The 25,401-nt window shown below is 36.5% G+C and overlaps 1 pseudogene; it reads left to right on the top strand.

Annotated features, from left to right (window-relative positions):
- The first annotated feature begins 542 nt into the window (after positions 1–542).
- LOC126695417 (G-type lectin S-receptor-like serine/threonine-protein kinase At4g03230) lies at positions 543–23,959 on the top strand (annotated as a pseudogene).
- Positions 23,960–25,401: the final 1,442 nt, after the last annotated feature.

Raw genomic sequence — 25,401 nt, 5'->3', positions numbered from 1 at the left:
AAATTACATTGTATGCATTGGTAGGTAGCCTTGTTACGAGTATATGAATCATCTCCCTCATAGCTAGTAGGTCCCACTCAACTGTGAGAGAGATGACTCATATACCCGTAATAGGGTATACCTCCTCGTTAGTGAGAGTGATAGAAGTTTTGAAAAGCATGAAAGATTATATAAGTTCGACACTCATTTAGAACAATAGAACTCTTATTAAAAGAATTGAGATTAAAAAAAATTGAGGAGTTAAATAGAGAATGCACAACCCATAAAAGTGATAATTAAAAACAAAAAACACACACTTCTATAATTTTTTTAATTGTTCTCTTCTATTGATTAATATTTGGTGCTTAATTAAGACCTTTACATGAGCAAAGGTAATCGTATTAGTTATATTTTGGGGCTTTCTTTCAGTTGAGACCTATGCCATTAACGAAGTGGCTTGGTTGATTTAATTGTTTAACCCCATCTTATTAACATTTACCTTGAAAATTGGTTGACCAGAAAGTATTTTAGTTGAAAAGAAAGAAAACGGGGGCATTTGTGTACCAAGAAAACCTGTGGTTAATAAGCAGCCATAGTATTTTGCTTCAAATAAGAAAAGAACATGCTAACCATTTGGTTTCCACACAAATCATGATTCATGGCAAGCAAAAGAGAAAAATCCATCACTAGATCGTCTAGAAATCTCTTGCTATCCTCCATCTTCTTCTTGTATATATTCTTGCTTTGTTCCTCTCATGTATATTGCTCCGCTAGAGATATTTTGAAGCATGGCGAGTGGATCGACTCTAACAAAGGATCAACTCTTGTATCTCCTGGAGAAATGTTTGAACTTGGATTCTTCACCCGCCCTTTGGAAAGCTCTAGCCCCAAAATGTTCGTAGGGATACATTATCACAATAGGTCTAAACAAGCAATTGTATGGGTTGCAAACCGAGACAACCCAATTCCTGAGGGTTCCTTTGGAGTTTTCGGAATTGCAGAAGATGGAAACCTCAAGGTTTGGGATAATTCTGGAAAAATATACTGGTCTACAGAACTTGAGAATTCCTCGTCCACAAATCAGATTGTTAAGCTCATGGATTCTGGCAACCTGGTCTTAAGCGATGATGATGATCAGTCGTCAAAAAGTTTGTGGGAGAGCTTCAAATATCCAACTGATACATTTCTTCCAGGCATGAAGATGGATGAAAATATTACATTGGTTTCATGGACAGGCTCTGGTGACCCAACAAGTGGACAGTTCGAGTTTAAGCAAGATCAATTAGGAGTGGACATCTACACTATCACAAAAAAACCGGTTGTTTACTGGAAAAATCGGATCCCAGGTAAGTTCTTGAACTCAGACAAAATGCCTTCTCCTATAGCCAACTTATTATCAAACTTTAGCACGAAAGCCAATTATACGTATTTCAAAAACGAAACAAAACCAGTAATATCTCAGAATTATGGTGACGCAAGGCTGGTGATGGATTACAGAGGGCGGTTAAGGTATCTGACTTGGGATGAAGAGAGGGATAATTGGTATTTGGCATGGGAGGTGCCTGAAGACGAATGTAGCATTTACAATGCCTGCGGGAAATTAGGCAGCTGCAATATCAACAATTGGTGGAAGTGCAAATGTTTGCCGGGGTCCAAGCCTACTTATCCAGAGCGGTGGTATTCTAGAAATTTTACTGATGGGTGCACCAGAAATCCGACATTTTGTGACAAGAGTGGGACGACATTCTTGAGCTTAAATATCATAAAAGTGAGTAATCCAAGCACAGATTTCTTGGTAAAAGATGAAGAAGAATGCAGAAAAGAGTGTGTTGCGCAATGCCAGTGCCAGGCCTATTCATACCAGGCAAATGAAAACAGCACGCTAAGAGTCGACGCCAGTACTAACACTAACCGGTGCTGGATTTGGAATAATGATCTAAGTGATATTCAAGAAGAGTATACAATCGATCGAAACATCTCCATCCGCGATCGAAACATCTCCATTCGCGTTGCAAAATCCGACATAGGTATTTATTTACACCTTTTAAATATATATATATATATATATATTATTAATTTTTTTTTTTTTAGTATTCTCAACTACCATAATTTTTGGGACACAACTTTAGGTCCGGTTGAGTAGAGTTGTTAAAAATCTGTATTAAATAATGTGACACATATTTTCACACACTTTTTTATCTATACATATTTCAAAAAATTACAAATAATCTTACACAAATTCTTCTATCAAACAGACCCTTAGACAATATGAGTGACTATTTATCGTTTTTTATATAAATCAATTATTTTTTCTCAACCATCCCCGTATACTGATTGCACCCATATAGATGCCGAATTGGCTAACGTAGTAAAGTAGTTTTGGAAATTAGCAAAGCATTATTGAGATGGAAAAGTAAAGTATAGTAGTAAAGTAGTTTTGGAAATTAGGAAAGCATTATTGTCATTGAGATGGAAAAGTAAGTGAGAAACCATCTTTCCGGACATTGATATCTTTCTTTTAACAAAGCACTGATCTTGCTCGTAGTAGTGCCTGATGATGTAAGTGATGACGCATCTTGCACTTCTCCATACAACGGGAAAAATGAGTAAGTCTAGTGCTATACATTTTGACACAACAAATATTACAACTCGTCATTTTAGTTGGTAGAGAGTTATCCCCACATGAACCCATTATCACCCCTCCAATATCAACTCGCCATGTAACCAATTGTGACATTTATTATATCAAAATGTGTAGTACCAAACTTACTCGAAAAAATAGATAGGTATAAGAGATTCTTTTCTCCATACCCTACCATTCACTCTCTTTCCTTTCATTTATTTATTATATATTTTGTTTGCACATGTGTTGAAAACCTGGTAGATCAGGTTCACGTGAAGATCATGTTGTCTAAATCAAGCTACTAATGCCAAGGGTTGTTTGGTTTCAAAGTGTGGTACTTTTCATTTTCTTTATTCAATATTTATAAAAAAAAAAAAAAAAAAAGTTCTTATTTTCGTATGTAGTAGTATATGATAAATTATTTTGAATACATCATTTAGGTATAAAATATATCATATTCAGATTTAGTCATTGTTTTCTATTTAAAAAAAAAAAAAAAAAAAAGTAACTTTTCTCACTCACACAAATCACATCACTAAGAAAAAAAAAATAACTTTGTGTTTTCTCAATATTTATGAATATGTAATTGTATTCGTATTCATAGAAAACGAAAACGTTGAAAAGTTGTATTCATCTTTTCTATTTAAATCCAAATTTTAGGATACTAGAAATGAAAACTGAATATAAATGCTAAAACCAAATTAATTTTTTAGTGGAGCGACCCACTAAAAAATGAAAATAAAAACAAAAAACAATGCTTTTTTCAGCTGCCCTAAACCTAGGATTCTTACACTGTCTATTAAGGGTTGGGTCAATCCCTGTTGACCTATATATTTTTCACGTGCCAATAAAAAATAAACTTGATAATATTGTTATAGGCTTCATTTCAATATAAATAAGCGAAAAAATAAGAAAGAATATTCAAAAATAAAAGTTAAAATAATACATTAATTCTTAAGTTTGCATAGTATTAGGTTCATTAAAAAAAAAAATCTATAAATGCATGTGAGAATAATAAAAAATAAAAATTTTAAATTTAAATAAATAAAATAGAAAGAATTGAACATAATAATGTTCACTAAACTAATTCCTTCAAGTCTGGAACTTATGAAATAAGTAATGTGTTAAGTGTATGTTAGAATTAGATAACTTAAAAAAGAAATGAAATAAAGAAAATAGAAAGAACTTGATTACTGAAAGTTAGTAAGCCAAAATGAAATGCAATAAAATAAAATAAAATAAAAAACTCCCCTTTAAAAAAATGGTCTACCTGGTCAAGTTTATGTTGACCAATTATCACCGGCTAAAAAGAAAATTGTTTGGTTTCAAATATGCTCAGAGTCTTGAGCTCCAACTACCAATAAGAAGATGAAATATGTCTTATTTTGTGTAATGTATATGACTCAATTGGTTAGTTGAGTTAGGTAAATTATATGCACATGACAAAAACAAATGTTATCTTCTTATCTATGGTTGGAACCAAACTCTGTTCGTCTAAAAATCCCTACCCATACACATGCCCATTTTTTCTTTAGGGTTTGGACGGGTTAAGGGCTATAGATAGAATTTTCCCATGTCTAGGGATTGAGGGTGAAGTTAGAACAGGACATGAGCGTAGTTTGGTCCTGCCAGCTACTAAAACTGCTGAGCTGATCTAGTCATGATCAAGATCAAGCCCTCTCTAAATTACATGGCGCAGTCTTAACAGTTAACACCTCACACTAAGAGGATACAGAGATGTTAATACAGAGCCACAATCTCTGTACTTACTGAGAAAACAATAATATATAATTTGTTTTCCCAAAAAAATAAATAATTTGTAAATTTATTTTTTGTTTCTCTATCTCAAAAAATATATCATCATTTTATTATTTGGATTTGTTTGATTGGTTTTATTCACTTTTTTAGGTAGTCCAAATTTTTGTAAATTTTATGGTGTGTTGTATTTTCTTTTTCTGTGCAACTAAACTGTTTAAGTTTTAAATATATTATTCAAATTTCTCATTCTCTTGAAAAAGATTACCATGATAATCAAGATTTATCACAAGAATATACTTAATGTTACTCAAATAGTTGGTAGACACATTCAAATATATAACCAAAATTTTATTTTGATATAGATTCAAATTCCCACTTCTAAAATACCTAAGCATTATGTCAAACAAAAATCAAACAAAATTTATATAAGAGAGAGAGAAGACTTGTGATACAAAACTCAAAAAACATACCACTAAATCGCATTAATCCAAAATAGTCTTACAAAAAGAAATTACTTTGATTCATCAACCTAAAGTAGAGTTGCAAGAAAGAATAAATGAGAGAGAGAGAGAGAGAGAGAGAATAATAACCATTTTCGGGAGAGAAATAGAAATAAGATGAGAAGAAGAATAATCAAAATGAAAGTCATAGTCATGACTCAAACATCAAATTATTACCCAAGTCATGCTATATAATATAATAATTGTAAGGTTGAATTTATTCAACCATCTAATTGGCTTTATTCCGTGCCAAATTTGCTTGTAATTCAGCATTTAGTAACCCTGTATTTAGGTGGGTTTGTTGTAAGGGTAGTGAGTGAGTTAGAGTGAAGTTTGCTCAAGAGTGTGCAAGAAAACAGAGACTCGCGGCTGGGACTCGCGGGTGGACTCGCGGCTGCAAGCCGCCAGAAGCTGCACACGTGCCAAGCATGCTGGAAGATGAACAGTCATGCTAGCTGGAGCACTACAGGACAAAACAGGACAACTGGCCATACGGTTAACTCGCGACTGGATCTCGCGACTTGGTCAAGCCGCGAGGTCAAGCCGCGAGCCACCCCTGTTTTGCCAAAACCTGACGTTTCACATTCCTCTCCCACTCCAGTATAAATACCCCTTTAACCCACGATTGAAAGAGAGCTTCCAGAGAGAATTTTGAGAGAGAAACCCTAATGAAAAACCAGATTGCTTCATCCACAATCTATACCTTAGAGTCTCTTCAAATTCCCTTACTCTCTTCCTCTCCATTGTCAAATCCTTGAGAGGTATTATACCAAACCTGGTTCTCACCATTATCATCTCTGTGAGACAGTTGTTTGGAGTTCTGGGAAGCAGTTAGGAAGGAGCCAATCTTCATTGGTTGATGCTACGGTCTAGTAGCGGAATCCGGGAAGCTAGAAAAGAAAAAGGTTCGGCGCAACCTCGTTGGAGCAAGAAGCTTGGAGGGCTTAGGTGCACTGGGTAGATTAGGCTTGGAGGGTCTATTGCTGTCCTTGTATCCCAACTGTATTTTCTAGTGGATTGATTACCGCTTGGAGGGCGGCGGAGAGGTTTTTCGCCGAAGACTTCGGTTTCCTCTTCGATAACATATCGCGTGTTGTCTTTGTGTTTGCATCTTCCTTCCTCTCTATCTTTGCCTTTATTTTATCTGCTGTGGTTTTATTTTGTTATGGCTTAGATAGTTGTTTAACCAATTTCATATTATAGCATGTGTTAAGTTTCCGCACACTAGTTGTTTGACATATTGCTTGAGTTGGTTAAGTTGTTTTTGGGGGTCTAAATGTTCAAAGGTGTTTTGTACACGTTTTTGAACTTTCAATTGGTATCAGAGCGGGTACACTGCTGTTGGTTTCATTACCATTGTGTGATCCTTGACTCCCTTTTGAGATGGATAGGTCTCAATCCCTAAATGCACCTCCATATTTTGATGGTAGTAATTATGCTTTTTGGAAGGTTCGTATGAGAGCTTTTCTGTGTTCTATTGATGAATCCGTTTGGGATGCTGTTGAGATTGGTTGGACCAAACCTGAGGCAGCCAAATCCACATGGGATAAGGCAGCACTTGCTGCATCTAATGCTAACAGTAAAGCACTCAATGCTATTTTCTGTGGTGTGTCTCCAGATGAATTTCACAGGATTTCTCATATTACCATTGCCAAAGAAGCATGGGAGATTCTGGAAACCACTTATGAAGGCACGAAGAAAGTGAAAGACACCAAATTACAAATGCTGACCACTCGGTTTGAGGAGCTTAAAATGAGTGAGGATGAGTCTTTTGACTCTTTCTATGGGAAGCTAAATGAGGTGGTTGTCAGTAAGTTTAACTTGGGGGAGAAAACGGAGGACTCAAAGATTGTAAGGAAGATCCTTCGATCATTGCCGGAAAGTTTTCGTGCTAAAGTGACAGCCATTGAAGAGAGCAAGGATTTTGACGACATCAAAGTACAGGAGCTGGTTGGTTCTCTGCAGACTTATGAGATGTCGCTACCCAATCAACGGAAGAGTAAATCCCTTGCTCTAAAGACCATTAATGAGAAGGTGGAAGATCAAGACTCATCGGGAGAAGATGTGGTTGACAAAGATGTAGCCTATCTTGTTAAAAATTTCAGAAAGTTTTTGAAATTCAAAAATAATGGCAAATTTGATGATAAAAGAAAATTCCAAAGTTCTGGAAGGGAGAAGAGGGATTTCAAAAAGAAAGATGGAAAAGAATCCCAACCCACACAAGGTGTCACTTGTTTTGAATGTAACGGGCATGGACACTTTAAGACGGAATGTCCGAATTATTTGAAATCGAAAGGCAAAGTGTATGCCACGACCTTGAGTGACTCAGACTCGTCTGACTCAGAATCTGAAGAGAGTTGTGATGGAGAGGGGAACTATTCAGCTTTTATGACTATTGCTCATGTTGAGTCTTCGGATGAGTTGAATCTGCTTGTACGAGACCTTGGAGAACATAGTGATGATGAATCACTAGGAATTGTTGAAGAATCAGAAGCTGAAGAAGAAGAAAGCACAGCAAATCTTCAAGAGAATTATAACTCACTCTTGGAGAAGTCGGGTGAGTACACAAGGGTGGCCAAGGCCGTTGTGAGAAAAATGAAGAAGGCTGAGGAGGACTACAAAAGTCTCCTAATTCGATATAGGGAGGCCAAATGTGAGATAGAAACACTGAATGGTGAGTTGTCCGAAGCTTACACTAAAGTGAGATTTCTTGAGAATGAGGTTGTGCAAGCAAATGCTAAAATAGAGAGGGTCACCACCAAGAAGCTAGATGATGTTATATCATCTCAAAAGAGCTTTTCAGACAAATCCGGACTGGGATATACCGGAGGAAGTAGTTCATCTGGAAATGTCACTAAAGAAGTGAAGTTTGTAAAGGCCAAAGATCCAGTTGTAGCTGACCTTACTGGTGTGAAGCTCGAGGTGGAGGAGAAGAAGAATGTGGTGGACCAACGGATGCTGAATCATCGTAATCAGTCTGTGGGCAGGTCTGAATCTCGTGCCAAGTCACGTCCACGACCACAAAGAGGTCCTAGAGGAACGTATGTGTGCCATTATTGCGGACTTCAAGGGCACACTCGACCAAATTGCCAAAAACTGAGAGCAAAGAACAGTGCAACTCCTCAAAGGTCAGGAGGACCCAGAAATGATAGAAGAATTTGGGCAGGTGATCAATCTAGAGGTCAAAATGGAGATCCCGGAATGATGAACGTGATGAAGATGATTGGTGCATTCACCAACTGCTTGGAAAGCTTCTCACGAAGGTTTGAAAGCCCTAACTCCCGTACCCAATCCTATAAGGAAATCACCCCAAACGCAAGTGACGTGCGGGTGAATAAGGGTACTCATGCATAAGCATTACAACATGTCCATGCATTAATACTTCCTATGCTTTACGACAATGCTTGTTTGATTTGTTTTGCTGTTTTTGATGTTGGTTGTTTGCTTGTCTTCTTGTGAATATTTCTTAATTTTGTTTCATCAATCTTTTTGTTTCTTGTGTCAAAAATCCAAAAATCACATAAAAATTAGAAAATCAAAAAGCTTGATTGACTTTGTTGAGTTTTGTCTCAAAACTTGTTTTGCCTTGTACCTTTGTGCTAATGGCTTTGTGCATTTTCGAGCATTGCTTGTTTTCATGCACTCATATCACTGTGGGAAAAATCTTGAAATCTATGTGATTGTTGTAAATAGATCTTCAAACTTGTCATGAATAATTAGTTAATGGTTATGTTGATCTTGAGACATGCATAGACTTGTGTCTATATATCTTCCCACTTTTTATTTTTGTTTTGCTAAAAAGAGCTCACCAAATGTAAATCTCCAAATGAAAAGAGATATTGAGCTGCAAAAACCTGTCGCACATTCTAGTATTTGACTAGGAAAAAGGGTAAGCGACCTTATATTAAAAGTGAATGTTCATTCAAAAAGGCCAAAGGCCTGTTCTTCAAAGAGAAATGTTGTATATCCCTCTCACAATGAGAGATGATTGCCTCAAAAGATCAAAAAGATCAAATGTTATGATTGAAAGTGGAGTCAAATGAAAAGCTCCAAGTTATGATTATCAAATTGTGTGGGAGGTCATATATACATATTTCTATAATTGAGATGGGTCACATGATCTAGTGCTAATTGTGTATGCCTTGGTTGAATTGATCATTGAAGCTTCACATTAGACAAAGGACTATCTCATTGTTGATATCCACACACAACACACAAGTTTATGTTCAATAAATGCCATATTCATTTGTGTGATTGTACTTGATAAAATGTGTTTTCACATGCTCAATCTTTGTTAATTCAAGCACAAAAAGATTTTTGAGTGTTTTAGGTGTTTTTGGAAAGTATTTTGTTTGAAAAATCTGAAAATTTCAAAAATACTGTTTTGCCCTGTTTTGGCGGCTCAGTCGCGGGTATGTCAAATCGCGAGCCTCAGTCGCATCTTCGCTGGTCATTTTTGGCGACTTGTTCTCGAGTGGAAGGTCCAGTCGCGAGGTTCACTCAGAGATTTTCGCGGCTCAGCTCGCGACTCACTCGCGGGTAGACCTTCCAGTCGCGAAAAACACTTAGAAAATTTTTTCAAAATTTTGTTCTTGAGTGCTTTGGCGGCTTGAGCTGGCGACTGTGTGGCGACTTAATCAAGTCGCGAAAATCGCGTGTTTTGCAGAAACAGGAGCAGTTTTTAAACCTCTTTCAGTTTTCCCTCGAACTTTTGTAACTGTTCATCTTCTCTTTAAACTGTTTTTCCTTCCAAACACTTCGTGAATCCATTTTTTTTTAACTTCATTGGTGCTTCATTTCTTATCCAAATCATTAAGAAAAGGTATGGGTTTTGCTTTCTCAATCTCATTTTCTTTTTCCTGCATATTTCTGTTACTGTTTGGAATGGTATTGTATTTGTTATACTTATCTCTTTGTGTAATGGGTATGGAGTGTCGTGTTTGATGTTGTTCTCACCTGTTTTCATGATGAGCAGTCACAATGTGTTTTTCATTGTTCTGATTTTTGCCTATTATTGAATCTGAGAATCTTTTCTGAAATGGGTTTGGTGTCTATTTGACTTACTCATTACACTTGCTTGAGTATTGTTGTTGGTGTTTGGTTTTGGTCACTGAGTTGTTATGATTACATAATGTATGTCTCTCAACCACGTGCTCCAGTGTGGATGTTTGGTTTCTTCATGTTGAAATATTTTCCCCTTGTTCATGTCTCTGATGGAGTGAATTATGTTATCTGCTCTAAATGCTCAAATGCTGTATCTAATTGCATATCATGGTCATGTTAACCTATCTCAATGACAGTTTTGTCAGTTGTGCTGTCTATCTATGTCTTGGTGCACTATCACCAATTTTGATGCACGTATTAGTTTGTGCTTCTGTGTATTGATGGAAGTTTTGGTTGGGTCTGCACTATCTTCAGTTTGTGTTTATATATTGAAATATTGTTTACACTGAATCTTGTTGACAATCAACTTGTGGGGTATTGTTGTTTGGTTCTTTTCTGTTGGCCTGTTCTCTTGCAGATGTCTCGTCGATCTTCCAGGGGTAAAGACATTGTTGCTGACGAACCAGCAACACCAGTTGCTAAAAGGACTCGTCTATCATCTCAGGCATCTCAAGATCCAAATGAGGATAGGTTCAGACTTCCGCTTAACTCACACGCCTACTCAAATGTGTTTGACAAGTCAACCACTATAGTGGAACGAGTGGTAGAGTTTAACACTTTAGGGTCCACTTTCATCCCTTGAATCTTTGAAAATCGAGATTGGGCAAACTTGTTCGGGAACTTTGATGATCCAATGGATGAGCTGGTCAAAGAATGCTTCTCCAATGCAACTGATCTTGGACCTCAACTCATTTTCTGGGTCAAAGGAACAGAGTTTAGTGTTACCCCAGACTCCATCGCAGATCTTCTCAGCATCACCAGACCTCAGAATGTGAATTTAACTCCTTATGATGAACGAAATCCAGAGGTTGGAGAAATTTTACAAATCCTAGGACACGATCATGAAGTATCCAGTGCAGGAACATCCATCAGCACCGCAAAGTTTGCACCTGAGCTGACCACACTGAAGTTGATCATGTTCACCAATCTCTACCCACTGTCCAACACTACATTCATAAATCTGAGGAGAGCTCTATTTCTGTGTGACCTCATTACAGGAGCCCCCATTGATATATGTGCTCACATCTACTACTATAAATATGTGCTCACGTTGAATCAGCTAGATGAGATTCAACGGAAGTTGGACGAGAGTCTTTAGCTATTCGTGACAAAAAGAGGGAGAGCATTCAGTAAGGGGGAGAAAAGTTCAAAGGGAAGTGTGCATAGTGATAGGGGGAGTACACACATACGTTTGTCATACTTTTGGTTTTAGTCTTATCTTCTAAACTTATGGTTTTAGGTTTTATGTTTGTTGGGTATTTTTAGTGTTTTTATGGTTTTGATACACTGTGTTTTGGTGTATAGCTGTTTCTAACTCATTTCATATACTCTTGGTTTAAACTTTAATATATTTTGATGATGTTATTCAGGAAGTTATTGGTTTGTACCCATATGCTTTTGTAAGCTTTTAGGGTTAATGGTTTATGCATAGGTTTGTAGGCTTTATGGTATGTACCTTGCTTAGTGCAGCCTTTATGCTATGTTAAAATCAGTACTTTAATCTAAATGTTCTGCATTGTGGTTTATGTACTGTCACTCTTGTGCCCTTGTAGGATTGTTCCTAGATGCATATGCCCTGTGTGTTATGCATTGGTTGAGTGTTGAGCATACAAGTGTCTTGCCTTGTGCTTGTTAACTTGTATGTCCTTGTGTTCATTCCAAGTGTGAATGAGCACTGTGATCACTACCTTGTGGTGTTCACTTGGTTGATCAAGCCATGGTTTGTTTATTAACTCCATCTTTGCTTGATCACATATTGCTTGTTTCATATGCATTTATAATTTTCTGCTTACAATGATCATGGTGTATTGTTGTGTTTCAGGAGTATTATGTTCATATGATTCAAGTGCTTCACAGCTTCTAGAGTTAGGTGTGAGTGAGTTTTGTTCAACTGTTCCTAACTCACATGTTAAGTCTAGAGTCTGTTTTAGGGTTTTGTCACGGAATAGCCAAAGGGGGAGATTGTAAGGTTGAATTTATTCAACCATCTAATTGGCTTTATTCCGTGCCAAATTTGCTTGTAATTCAGCATTTAGTAACCCTGTATTTAGGTGGGTTTGTTGTAAGGGTAGTGAGTGAGTTAGAGTGAAGTTTGCTCAAGAGTGTGCAAGAAAACAGAGACTCGCGGCTGGGACTCGCGGGTGGACTCGCGGCTGCAAGCCGCCAGAAGCTGCACACGTGCCAAGCATGCTGGAAGATGAACAGTCATACTAGCTGGAGCACTACAAGACAAAACAGGACAACTGGCCATACGGTTAACTCGCGACTGGATCTCGCGACTTGGTCAAGCCGCGAGGTCAAGCCGCGAGCCATCCCTGTTTTGCCAAAACCTGACGTTTCACATTCCTCTCCCACTCCAGTATAAATACCCCTTTAACCCACAATTGAAAGAGAGCTTCCAGAGAGAATTTTGAGAGAGAAACCCTAAAGAAAAACCAGATTGCTTCATCCACAATCTATACCTTAGAGTCTCTTCAAATTCCCTTACTCTCTTCCTCTTCATTGTCAAATCCTTGAGAGGCATTATACCAAACCTGGTTCTCACCATTATCATCTCTGTGAGACAGTTGTTTGGAGTTCTGGGAAGCAATTAGGAAGGAGCCAATCTTCATTGGTTGATGCTACGGTCTAGTAGCGGAATCCGGGAAGCTAGAAAAGAAAAAGGTTCGGCGCAACCTCGTTGGAGCAAGAAGCTTGGAGGGCTTAGGTGCACTGGGTAGATTAGGCTTGAAGGGTCTATTGTTGTCCTTGTATCCCAACTGTATTTTCTAGTGGATTGATTACCGCTTGGAGGGCGGCGGAGAGGTTTTTCGCCGAGGACTTCGGTTTCCTCTTCGATAACACATCGCGTGTTGTCTTTGTGTTTACATCTTCCTTCCTCTCTATCTTTGCCTTTATTTTATCTGCTGTGGTTTTATTTTGTTATGGCTTAGATAGTTGTTTAACCAATTTCATATTATAGCATGTGTTAAGTTTCCGCACACTAGTTGTTTGACATATTGCTTGAGTTGGTTAAGTTGTTTTTGGGGGTCTAAACGTTCAAAGGTGTTTTGTACACGTTTTTGAACTTTCAATAATATTATATTCTTATACACTATCTTTATAGGCAAGAGGATATCATTTAACAATGAAAGAAAATAAAAAAGATAATAACTTAAAAACACAAAACCAAATTGCTTCAACCCAAAATAAAGTTCTAAAGAACGCAAATTCATCAACCTAAAGTAAACATGAGAGAGAGAGAGAGAGAGTAATAACCTTTTTCTGTGGAAAAATATGTATAGAATGAGAAAGATAATAACAAATTTACAGTAGTAGGATGAGGATAATAAGAGCCAGAATAAAAAGAAAAGGTAGGGATAAAGCGTAGAGGAAGTGTAAAAGTAGGGTACAAAATTAATAAAAAGTAAAAGAATAAAAAATAAGAGAAAAATAGTTGGAAACAGGTGATAATGTCACCGCTGATATGTTGGATAAATTACTAAAAGCTTTAACTTGGGCAAGCTACTATGTTTAATTACTATTCCAGAATTTATACCTCTGCAGGATCATCTTTAAGGAATTGTGAGCCTTGTGGCACAAACGTGATCCCCTATCCTCTGAGCACAAGACCAAATTGTGGTGACCCCATGTACTTCAGCTTTTACTGCAACTATTCCACAGGCCAGCTTAGCTTCAAGGCACTCACTCACACCTATCGAGTGGATGTTTTCCAAGTGAACAGAAATTTGTCATCCAAGTCAATTTTACAGAAAATAGTCATGCTAGAAATTTTGGAGATCAGTGGCTCGATCATTCCTTGCCATTTAGAGTGAACACCTCGTTCCATGATGGTTCGGGCAACGTTAGCTCTGAAGTTACAGGTGTAGAGATTAGTTGGGAGCCACCACTGGAGCCAACGTGTGATTCCCCTGCAGACTGCAAGGATTGGCCACATTCAACTTGCAATGCAGCAACAGATGGAAAGATGAGGTGCCTTTGCACCGCAAACTTCCGTTGGGATGCCTCAAATTTGACTTGTACTACAGGTTAGTGACGAAAGAATTAGACTACTGTGATGGTATTGCTAAGAAGGCTTCTATCTAATAAAAATTAAAGTTCCGGCCACTTTCTGTTCTACCAAATGCAGTATGTTGTGTCTAATTTTTTTTTTCTTTTTTTGAATTTTTGTTAGTACTTTATAAAATAAAATAAAAATATAAAACAACAACAACCGACATGTGAGCTGCAATTGTAGGAGGATAAAATGAAACACTATGAGTGGAACAAAGGATTTTAGTTGTTTCTATCCCACTAGCAACTGAGGATGTATCTGCTTTCCAAAACTTCTTATTTTCCTTTTTAATAACTTCTACTTTTGACTCAGCTAGAAATTGGGAGGATGTTTTCTTGAATTTTTAAGATCCTCTTTTGCAATCTCATAGATTATCTATACGTCATTATAATTGTAACAAGCAATATAAACATTATATCTGTTGAATTTGATTGTTATCATTTTGATTTTACCATTGGAGTTTGTTTACTGTCACGTCACAAACGTTGTGATGGAGTCTCGTTTTCATATTCTACCTATTAAAGTAAGACTAGTTCTGTTTCCATATTTCTGTAATGGAAAATCTGATCTTTACAATTGCTCTCTATGATATAAATATATATATATATATATATCATAATAAAAGAGAAAGATATAAGAGAGGGAAAACATTAGTTTGTTATAATTCGGGATTTACAAAACTCAACTCGTGTTTAGTGGAAAGATCAAAACGGCAGCGTTTCTCTTTTATTTAATGAATCTATAGATTTTATACAACGGGTAGCGTTTTAACCTTTGTTTAGTAAAACTCTTCAAGACACCGTTATCCTTACCGTTGGAATAGAAACATCTTCTCCTATACTTGAGCTCTAATCCTGCAGGGTCATCCAAAGAGAATTCAACAGGAAAGATGTCGTTGGCTTTGATTGTTCTGGTATCTCTTATAAGTGTGGTTGCTCCGTCATGCACCATTATTTGTGCATATATTTGGAGAAGAAAGATGGCCAAGAGGCAAGGTAACTGCTTTACATAATGCACCTAGCTTCTTCACAATCTATAGTTTTGTCCATTTGAATCATAATAAAACCACTTATTAGTTCTTTCATGTAGTTGTCAAGTAATTAACATATTTTTCTTCTAACTTAGAACTCCAAAGCATGGATAAAAGAAAAAGAGCACTTCGCACATTGGACACCGAACGACATGTCAAAGACTTGATAGATTCGGGTGAGTTTAGAGAAGAAGGTGAGACGACAGACATTGATCTGCCCTTTTTTGATTTGGAAATCATACTTGAAGCTACACATAACTTCTCAGATGCGAACAAGCTCGGACAAGGTGGCTTTGGGCCTGTTTACAAGGGAATTTACTAATTTAACTAACTTCAGCACCATTAACTGGTATTTCATGTCTGTTAAAATAGAAGATAGCCTAAAAAAATTTAGTGAGAAAAATGCAAAATCAAGAGAATTAACGCGCAAGAACATACTCAAAAAGGGTTTGATGAGTTAGTTGGGTAAATAAGAACTCCAAGAAGACCCTTGAATACAAAGACTCGAAACAACAATAAAAAGTGGTTTCGCTTGAAAGCGCAGGTAGGCACATATCTAACATGTGTACTATGTAGAGGAAGGACCTATGGAAGTTAGATAGTAGGTTAGGCGTGCAGTCTTGTTAAAACTTTAAGTGAGGGCTCTTTGAACATATGAGACAGGTAGAGAGCAATTCCATAACGACTCAAATGCAAATTTGAGGGATCTGGTGTAATATCCTAAACTATGTGAACTTTATTAGATTGAATTGTTTGAGTGTGTATTGTGCGGATGTATACTAAGTCTTACATTGGATATTTAATAGTTAGATTTTGTATTTGTAAGTGATTACGATGAGTTATAATTACAATCTTAGTTGTCCTTTTGGGTATAAGTACGACTGTACGAGTGCAAATTTGTGGGTCAAGAGAATTGATAATCTGCTTTCAATAAAGTCTTTTTTTTTTTTTTTTAACCAGCCAATTCATTAAACTAAGAAGAAATACAAAAGGAACCCCAATCTTGCCTACAAGCTTTCAAGATAGGGGGAGGCAAATCATAGTTATTACACAAGAAGCCTGCCTTAAGAGTAACAATATATTTAGCAGCTGAGTGAGCTGTTGAGTTCAAAGATCTCTTAATCCAGCAAAACTTACAATTATCAAAAAATACACTCAAAACAGCAGTATCCCAAGTGATGGAGGAAATGGACCAATCAGATGGTTCTTCAGCTTTGGATAGGGCATCTAAACATATTTTTGAGTCTCCCTCCACAACGATGTTGCTCTAGTTTTCATCGATAGCCAAATTTAGAGCCCACTGTATTGCAACTGCTTCAGCTTGAGTAGGAGAGCATAAATCATGAATTTTAGTCCATACTTTTAACACCTCGCCAGACTCATTTCTTGCTACCATAGCTAAGGAGGTGAAAGTCTGTGAGATAGCAGCATCCACATTTAATTTTATATAGTTTCTTGGAGGGGGCATCCACGAAGTTAATTCCTCACTTCTGTCTTTGTCATGCTCATGGTCCAAAGCTATAAGATATTCCTTTACTCTGTTTTCTGCATTGCATATGGTAGAGATAATGTTCACCTCACTGCCATTATGCCGAACCTGATTCCTGAGGTGCCAGATAGCCTCCAAGGTGACTGCCATTTGAAGAGTACTCAGCTCATCCAAATTCAAGACTATTTTGAGGATGTCCTCATTTGATGCAATACTCATTTTGTCAGTTCTTATGCCCCAACTACATCCAAACCATATGGCCCTAGCTACTTGGCAATGAAAGAATAAATGAGTTGTTGTTTCAGGTTCACTGCCACAAAGCACACAATTTGGATCAGATGTCCCTATTCTTAATGCCAGGTTGTTTTTGGTTGGTAGAACATTGGACCCAATTCTCCATAGAAGCATTTTGATTTTGTCATAAGCTTTGATCTTCCATATCTTTTGCCACTAAACTGTGGAGCTTCCACAAGGAGGGTCTTGGTTGGCCTTATAAACAGATTTCACAGAAAATGCCCTTTTGCTGTCCGGGACCCAGATAAGTTTATCAACTCTGCTCCTCAAAGGAATATGAGTTTTTTTGATGGCTTCAACTGACTCAGAATTAAACAGCTCATTAAGCAGAGGTAGATTCCAGCAATGGTCCTCAGTAGATATCAAGTTTGATACCATCAACGGGTTTCGTAGAATTGAGTCATCCTTTGGAGCTGGTTTAAACCCATCTAGCCATGGAATCCATGGGTCCTCCCATATACTATTTGAAGTACCATTTCCAACAAGGTAACAAGCACCCTTAGCAATAAGGGGTTTGGTTTTCTCAATAGTTTTCCAAGTTGGGGAAGCATTTTTAGAAGGTTCACTTTGGATCCAATTCTTCCTTATCTTGTATTTGCTTCTCAGAAGGTTCATACACAAACTATCCCTATTTGAAGCAATCATCCAAGCAAGCTTAGCCAAAAGAGCTTTATTAAAATCCCTGCTCTTTCTGAATCCCATCCCTCCACTTCCTTTAGGTAGACAAAGTTTTTCCTAAGCCACCCAAGCCAAATACCTTCCATTTGGGTTTTTTGGATTCCACCAAAATTTCCTAGTCAAAGCATCTAACTTGTCACACACCTTAGTGGGGATGTCAAAGGTAGACATTGTGTATGTAGGTAACGCTTGGGCCACCGTTTTAATTAGGGTGGATCTTCCCACCCATGATAAAGTCTTACTTCTCCACCCATTCAGTTTGGTTTCCAATCTCTCTTGTAAGAACTTAAAGTCCTTTGCTGGAGCCTTAGTAAGGAATAAAGGAGCCCCCGAGTAAACATAGTCTGTTTTAAGACTTTTCATCTGTAGAATATGCTTTATGCCCCTGCGAGTCTGCTGGTGGGTGAGCTTGGAGAAAATAATCCATGATTTTGCTCTATTAAGCATTTGTCTAGACCACCTACAATATTTTTCCAAGCATTCATTAATGGCATTAGCTTCCCTTCTGCATGCTTTTGAGAATAAAACAATATCATCCGCGTACATTACATGTGTGATGGGAGTGCTGCCAATACTAGCCTTTACCCCACTAATATTCTTCTCCATAAAATCTTTCTCCAAAATTCTTGAAAGGACTTCTTGGCATAATATGAAAAGGTAAGGGGATAAAGGGTCCCCTTGCCTTAACCCTCTTTTAGGTCTAAATTGCCCTGTCTTTCCCCCATTTATTGGTAACTCAAAGGACACTGTTGATACACATTCAAGTATCCAACTCACAAATTTTCCATCAAACCCGAAGTTCTTGAGTACTACTTGGAGGAAGTTCCAATTCACTCTGTCATAAGCCTTTTGAAGGTCAATTTTGATAGCCATTAACCCATATTTTACTTTCCTTGTCTTAAAACTATGTAGCATTTCATGGACAATAACCTGGTTTTTGGCAATCCATCTTCCTGGAATAAATGCTGCTTGTGTGAGGGAGATAAGCTTATGCAAAATATTCCTCAATCTAGACACTAGCAGTTTAGTAATGATTTTATACACGACATTACATAAACTAATAGGTCTATAGTGATTAAATGACGTAGGGCTTTGTGATTTAGGAATAAGAACAATAAAAGAGTTATTTACCTCATCTGGCATTCTCCCCGCTTAAAAGAAAGATGTGACAGCTCTTGTAACGGACTCCCCCACAATTGCCTAATATTTTTTGTAGAATAAAGCAGGAAAGCCATCGGGTCCTGGGGCTTTTAGAGATTGCACCTGGAATAGCTCCTTCTTGATCTCAGACTGAGTTGGAATTCTGCATAACTCCATATTTTCTTCTTCAGTGATGCATGGGGTGATTAGATTATCTAGATTTTCTGGAAAGTCCACTTCCTCTTCATTAAATAAGGTCTTGAATTTTTCCATAAAGTGCTTCTGAATCTCCCTTTTATCTGTGATCCATTCCCCAGAATCATTCTTTATTGCATCTATTGAATCTCCTTATGATGGTAGATAAATGGAAAAATTTTGAGTTCTTGTCCCCCTCCTTGAGCCAAACTTCTTTGGATTTTTGTTTCCAGAGAATTTCATTTCTTAGGAGCCACTCATTCAATTCAACTTGGAGATTTGCTTCCTTTCTACAATTCTCTTCCGTGCAGTCCTCCTTTTGTACCTCTTGGATTTTGGTTAGTAGCACGTCTATTCTCCTTTGGCAATGACCAAACACTTCTTTGTTCCACTTCTTTAACGCCATTTGAGTGTTTAGTTGTTTCGTGCATAATTTTAACAAATCTGAGCCCTCCACCTCTTCTTTCCAAGCTTCATCAATAATTCCGAAGCACTTTGTATCCCTCGTCCAAGCAACCTCAAATCTGAATGGCCTAGGAAGGTAATGATCAGCTGGCTGAGTGTCCAAAAGGAGAGGGCAGTGACTAGAATTTATGGCACCCAAATGTTGAATGGTTGCCTTTGGAAAAGCTACTCTCCAGGACATGCTAGAGATACCCCTGTCCAGCCTCTCCCTTAATACATTTTTTCCCCATCTCTTTTTCCTCCAGGTGAACCTACTTCCAGAGAACCCCAAATCAATTGCTCCCAATTCAAACAGAATGTCCTTCAAAAAATTAGGGGACATGGAACACTCAGCTTTTCCCCCATCCTTTTCTTCACTATCCATAACAATGTTGAAGTCCCCGAAGCAAATCCAAGGCTCTGGAAATGTTTCCAACAAAGCACAAAGGTTCTCCCAAGCCTTTCTCTTCTTGGCTGCATAAGGGGGACCATAAAATCCAACCAAATACCAGTCTCCACCAGGGTCCAAAATCTTAACCCCAATCAAATACTTATTAAACTCCACCACTTCAATTTGCACATTGTTTTTCCACATTAAACATAATCCCCCTACTCTACCCTTCGCCTCTATAACCACCTTTTCATTAAAACCCGCCCTTCTCTTTACATATTCCATACATTCTTCCTTTGCTTTTGTTTCACATAAAAAAATTATATCTGGCTTATGACTTCTATTTTGAGCTCTGAGGGCTCTCACGGTTGAGGCATTGCAAATGCCTCTACAATTCCATCCTAAAGCTCTCATTATAGAAACCCAATTCCCAACCAATACACCCAAAACACAGCCAATACACAACCAATACACAGCCAATACACAGTCAATAAGTAGCCTAACCCTTCTATTATAGAAACCCAATACACAACCAAATAGCTTAAAAAAATCCAAACCCACAACAACAAAGCTTGGGGCCAAAGGAGTAGCGATTTACCTTGCATGTATCAATAGCCGTCGGACTGAAGAACCAAACACAGCAGCTTATTAGCCCCACTTGGGGGTAGAAAAATGACCAACGCCAGCCACACGAACACAGCCCACAAACAGGGCAGAGCAGACCCACTATGGCGTCGGGAGACCCACTCCAAGCCGGAGCACACAGGCGGCGTGTGACCCACTTAGATGGGTAGTCCAGCCAACCAAAGAGGTAGATAAAGGCTACGCTTTGGAGCACAGCTCACAAACGCAACAAACATGGCTCGGGCGTACAATAGCCAGGAACTCCTATCGTGCGCCGAGAAAGATAGCTCCTACGAGGGAGAGATAGCACTAGCAATGATTTCAATAAAGGCTTGAACATTCAATAAGCCAATCTCTCATATGATGATTAACTGTTAGTATTAGCCACAAAATCTCTAACATGGCCACATAGACTAAACAATCTCTCTCTCTCTCTTATGCAAAGTAATTAAAACACTATTTTAAAAATAATAACTAAATTTATACATTTAATATTAATTCATTGAATTATGTGTCGAATCTATATTTATTTAGGTCAATTAAAATTGTTGGGTGATTCAATTAAGTGTTGTACAAGGGTGCCTTTATAGATTTGATTCTATTGTTCTATGTATAAAAAATTTATTTTATTCTAATCAGATGATAGTTTTGGTATTTCTTTTAAAAAAAAAATTTAATTATTAATGTCTGCTAGAAAAATATTAATCTAGATATTAAAAAATTTATTAAAAAAGGAGAAGAATAGAATAATGAATTGAATTTCAAAATGATGTAGGACAGAATATACAAAACTATTTTTTTTAATTATTAATTTTAGTATTTTTGCGTAGTTTTCAGAATGTTAGGTTCAGGTAATATTTTCTTGTTTTTAAGTTCTTTTAATTTTTTTTAGGTCAAATTAAGCTTCTATTATGATTAGGCATTAATTGGGATTTATTTTAATATATATATATATATATATATATACACACACACACATATTTTTTGTCTATCAAGTTTTACGAAACCTTTAAATATGCCTCCAAGTTTGTAAATGTTTTGATTAAATTCAAATTTAATTTAATAAAAGTCTAAAGCACTTTTCGCTATATTTTCTTATGGATTCCAAACTATATATCTCTCCTTATCGATTTAGAAAATGCTTGTGGTTTCAAACAAATATGTTTTGTTTCTTGTCACTTCCGCACTTGCATCAAAATAGCATCTCTTGATAAATTCGTTACTATTAATATAAAAATATAACGAAAATTTTAGAAGAAAATCTAACAACTGAACAATAAATTCATCAACAGAATTAGAAGATATTTATTAGAACAAAAAGATAACACTAAAATAATGATAATGATGTTCAAATATGTAATACAATATTTTTTTATTATATAAAAGACTAGTTTCTGTTATAAATTCATGTATTAGTTAAAGAATTTTACTTCCCTTATTTGTTCATTATTGTAAAAAGAAGTTTCAAAATTAAAGTTGATAAAATCCTACTTAAGATCAACTAGGTCACAAGAAGATTAAATGGACTAATCATATTATCATATGAAAATGAGATTTTAGTGAAACCTAAATACATAATTATAATTAATAATTTTGCATCTCGAAAAGTAAGAAGAATATATTTTTTAATAATTTAAAATTTATAATAAAGTAATTCAAATCAATATTATATAATTGATATATAAATATAAAGAAGTCTCACATGCAAATTTACAATTATCACCTGGGTCACAAACTATATTGAGCCCACGTTTTCTTATAAAACCATGGTCTATAATATTTATGATCATATCCTGATATATAATGTCCTAAAATATTCTAACAATGTTCAAATGAACAAGTTAATAGTTAGTACTAAGATTGTGGGTTTTGGTGAATTTGTTCATAGGGTACATTTCCAGGAGGTCAAGAAATTGCAGTAAAGAGGCTTTCCAGTGTTTCAAGACAAGGCTTACAAGAATTTAAAAATGAAGTGGTGTTGATTGCAAAACTTCAACATAGAAATCTCGTTAGACTTCGAGGGTATTGCATAAAAGGGGATGAAAAAATTTTACTATACGAGTACCTGCCTAATAAAAGCTTAGACTCATTTATATTTGGTTGGTTTCACAAACCAAATTCCTAATTTACACTAGTTATTGATAAACTACATCTTGTTTGAGTAAAACCTAACTTCAAATTGTTGCCAATATTGTTTTTTTTTAATGGGAAATGGGAAACTTGGCAAGATCAAAAACTAAGCATGCTTTTGGATTGGGAGATGCGCTTCAACATAATTATGGGAATAGCTCGAGGGCTTCTTTATCTCCACCAAGACTCCAGATTAAGGATCATCCATAGAGATCTAAAAACTGGCAACATTCTTCTAGATCATGAGATGAACCCCAAAATATCTGACTTTGGGTTGGCAAAGATGGTTGGAGGCAAAGAAACTGGGGCAAACACTACCAAAGTAGTTGGAACTTAGTAAGTTTCTAGTTGACAATAAAATTATGGAAGTTGATTCTTATATAATGTAGAAAAATTTTCACTCCCCCAACTTTGTTTAGCTAAAGGTATACAAATTCCTACCATATTTGTTGATATTATAACAATCCCTCTAATGCAATGGCTATATGTCTCCGGAGTACATATTAGATGGAATTTTCTCAATCAAATCCGATGTTTTCAGTTTTGGTGTAGTCTTACTTGAGATTATTAGTGGCAAAAAGAACACAGGATTTTATCAATCAGAACAAGCCTTGAGCCTTATAGGTTATGTAAGTGTGCTGAATTTTTATAACCATTGATTTTTTTTCTTTTTTGTAGAAGGAAGGGGGGGAGGGGGGGGGGGTTCATTTAGTCATTTTCTCTTACATACCAATTTGATTTTTATATTGTCTCAGGTTTGGAAATTGTGGACAGAAAACATGGTTTTGGATTTAATCGATCAGACGCTACATGAAACTTGCAATGTAGACCAGTTTGTGAAGTGCGTAAATGTTGGACTCTTATGTGTACAAGAACTCCCTGATGATCATCCCACCTTGTCAAATGTTGTTACAATGCTTGACAGTGAAACTGCAACAGTTCCAACTCCTAAACAACCAGCTTTTGTTCCAAGGAGAGGCCAATCTAGCACAACTTCTTCTTCTAGTAGACCGGAAACGTATACAGAACTAACTTCTAGTTTAGAAGAAGCACAACAATGAATGATGCTAATTTTGATGGTGTGTCCTTTAATCCCCCTGTAAAGTTTCTCTTGCACAAATAATCGATTTCTATACTATGAGTCATGTTGGGTTCTAATACTTTAGGTTTAAATGTATTAGAACTTCAATTTGTAATGTTGGCAAATCATGATCAAAACGTTTTAGTCTTGTTTAGACTTGCTCAAAGTATATGGTTATATGTAAAGTTGGAATTGAGTAGTTGAAGGATTTATTATGTAAATCTGCCTGGCTCGATCAATCGAGAATTAGACTTGATCAATCAAAGCTCATGCAGATTGTTTTTCTGCAGAATTTTCCAACTCAGCCCAAGCCCGTTTGATGTATAGGGTTTTATGTTTTGTCTTAAGTGTAAAAGGGAAAACCCTAGCCACGTTTTTTATTGCTCCTTATGCTATGTGTGTAAATCTTTTGTAAGATCAAGAGGTATTTGCTTTCATACATACTTTGGGTTTCTAAGATTCAAGATTATGTCAAGAACTTAGTGATTGATTCAGTTGCTGCAATAAGAGCTTAATACACAAGCGGGGGTGCTTGTACTTGCTGTGAATTCAAGAAAGAAGTAGTCGTGGACTCGGAGCTGTCACGTGATCGTGGTAGTAAGTTTCCTACTCAAGGTAGCAATAGGATGTTAATGGTCTAAGTCGCTATTGTGTAAACTTCAATTCTTTTATAGTGAATTCTGTTTACCTTGAGGATAGCTAGGTTTAATCATCCCCAGGTTTTTTACCGGTTTGGTTTTCCTGGGTTATCATATCTTTGTATTCTTTATTTTTCCGCACTTTATAATGATATGATATATTTGTGTTAACTTAGATCTGATTAATTTGACTAAATAATCACTTGGCTAATTAACCAGGTTAATCTGGTTGTGTTTTAAAGGGTCTAAAAATGTACAAGTGGTATCAGAGCAGGTAGCACTTTTGTTTTAGATCTTTTGATCTAAGAGCTTATCCTTGACCCCTGTTGTCATGGATAATTTGAAGTGTCTTTCTGATCATGTTTCTACTCATGTTTCTGTTGATCTTATTGATGCCTGTGAAACTCTCCGTAAGGAATTATTGAAATCTATGAAAATTACTAAGAAATTCAAGGAAGAGTTAAAATTGGCTAGTCTTCAAAAAGATGAATTGGTTGTTAGATTAGATGAATCTAATAAAAGGAATGAATTTTTGAGAAACCAAATTTCCTCTTAAGATGAGAAGATGAAAAGCTTGGAACAAGAGTTCGTTGAATCTAAAGCTAAAATTGAAAATTTGACTAGTACCAAGCCTACTGTTGATAACAGAAGTGTTTCTATTTCTCTTAAACCTAAAACTGAGAAAGTTTATATCCCTCCTTTCAAGAGGAATAATAAAGAAAAAGCTTATTTTGCTAGGTTAGACAAAGGTAAAAGTTCTGATGTAAACGCTGAAATTTCTAAACTTATATCTAAACCTACTGTTAGAGAGCATAATAAATCTGTTTTTGTGCCTACCTGTCACCTTTGTGGTGTTGTTGGTCATATTAGACCAAATTGTTCTTTGTTGAGGTAAAAACCAAAATCTGAGACTAGATTTACTGTTAGGAATACTGATGTTCCTAAATTTGTTCCTGTTTGTCACTTTTGTGGTGTCTCTGGTCACATTCGTCGTAATTGTCATAAATTGAAATTTAAGCATTCTGTGTTTCAATCTAAGATATGTAATGATATTTCTCCTGCCATAGGTCCATATAAATTGTTTCATATTCTTTTGAAAAATATGAGCTTGTTGGCTTGTGAAAGGAATTTGCAAGATTTCAGTCTTTCTCAAAAGATTGATGTAATCCCTCAAATATACCATGCTTCAC

Source organism: Quercus robur, chromosome 8 (assembly GCF_932294415.1).
Source record: "Quercus robur chromosome 8, dhQueRobu3.1, whole genome shotgun sequence".
NCBI classification, from domain to species: domain Eukaryota; kingdom Viridiplantae; phylum Streptophyta; class Magnoliopsida; order Fagales; family Fagaceae; genus Quercus; species Quercus robur.
The sequence above is the reverse complement of the archived record's forward strand: the minus strand, read 5'-3'. Positions and strand labels throughout refer to the sequence as shown.